The following is a 1,472-nucleotide window of genomic DNA, read 5'->3' as shown; positions in this document are numbered from 1 at the left end:
ACAAAGACTGTATTTTTTGCAAATACACATTTAGGGTCTAAACTTTATGTCGTATTCCTTGCATAAAAGTGGCAAAGCAAGGAAATTGTATTAAATTCTTAATCATGCTTTCCCTAAATGCTCCCCACGTGCTATTCATGATGTGCTTTACATTTTGTATTGTCTGACTATATTTAAGCTTATGAGAGCTGTTGCCACGTGAAGTCCTAGCGCTTGCAGCAGGAGGCAGTAAATCATTCTGCATGTGTGTGTGATCTTTGCTGTCCAAATGAAGTTTGTGTCAGGTGGATTCTGCTGACGCCCTGGGACTCCACAGCACCTCCCTTGCTCACACGTGAAAATCCCATTTGAACACTGGAACAATGTGTGGACATATCTGCATTGTGTATCTACAGGTTTTTCTTTTAAAAAGAAAACTTTTGCTGTCTGTTTTACTTTATCAGTACTGTGGAGATCATGTACCAACTGTTATAAGCTAGTCTGAGGTTTTTTTCCTTCTTAAAAGAGCTACTGTGTACAAGAAATTATACAATAATGCAAATCAAACATTGCATATTTTATATAACATATTTCTGTTTAACCTTAAATTAGAGAAAATAACACAATAATTTATGGGGGAGGGTCTGTTGCACATCTTGCCTCACTTGGCTCAATTTTTCCACTATAAACTCATCTCTGATAGCAGAGCATAGTATTTCTCCTCTGGTTTCTATCACGAGTCCCATGAACAAGTTTGTGCCTCCAAATTAAATGCTGTACTCTATGGATGTGCATTGATATACATGTAAATTTCAGTTTTGTTGCAGTGTGAAGTTTACAGTTCTCAACTCTGGAATGTTTAAGTGGCATCTGACTTATAGCATTTCATGTTCGGTCTTTGCATCCAACATCTTCCATCTAGCAGTTTGTCCTCTCTTTCCAAAGTGTTTTCTTGTCTCTTTCCCCATGCCTCCTGAGTACTCTTTCACAAACTACTTCCCCTCTTTGTGTTTTTTTCATGAGGAGAAAAGTGCTGGGCTATAAAAACAAAAGATGCAGCCTTTCAAATGCAATGCTGCTTTTGGCCAGAAATCAGTCTCCAAATCTGAAGGAAATACATTGTTTTTCTGCAAAGTTTGCTAACCCAGGCTTTCTTTAGTGCACCAAAGTGTTCCAAGGTCTCTGTTAAATCATGCTATGAACATTGAATCAATTCTTCTGTTTTAATGAGAACATCACTGGCCTGTGTCCTGTTATAAGGTATTTTTACCAGTATAACAATTTCACATTATTGACATAACCGAATAAAATTCAGGTTAAAACAGGTAAATTTGCAAAGCATGGGAAGCAATTAACTTTAAGCTTTGCAGCACTGTCTGGAAACTTCTAATTAAAATGGCATAAGAAAGAATGCAATACTGTATTCAGCCAGCAGTGGTTTTTACATATATATTAGGAGTGTAATCTCTGTGAAGCATTTTTGAACACCTGTA

Source organism: Haliaeetus leucocephalus, unplaced genomic scaffold (assembly GCF_000737465.1).
Source record: "Haliaeetus leucocephalus isolate CR32 unplaced genomic scaffold, Haliaeetus_leucocephalus-4.0 Scaffold158, whole genome shotgun sequence".
Lineage (NCBI taxonomy): Eukaryota > Metazoa > Chordata > Aves > Accipitriformes > Accipitridae > Haliaeetus > Haliaeetus leucocephalus.
This window is presented reverse-complemented; position numbering follows the sequence as displayed.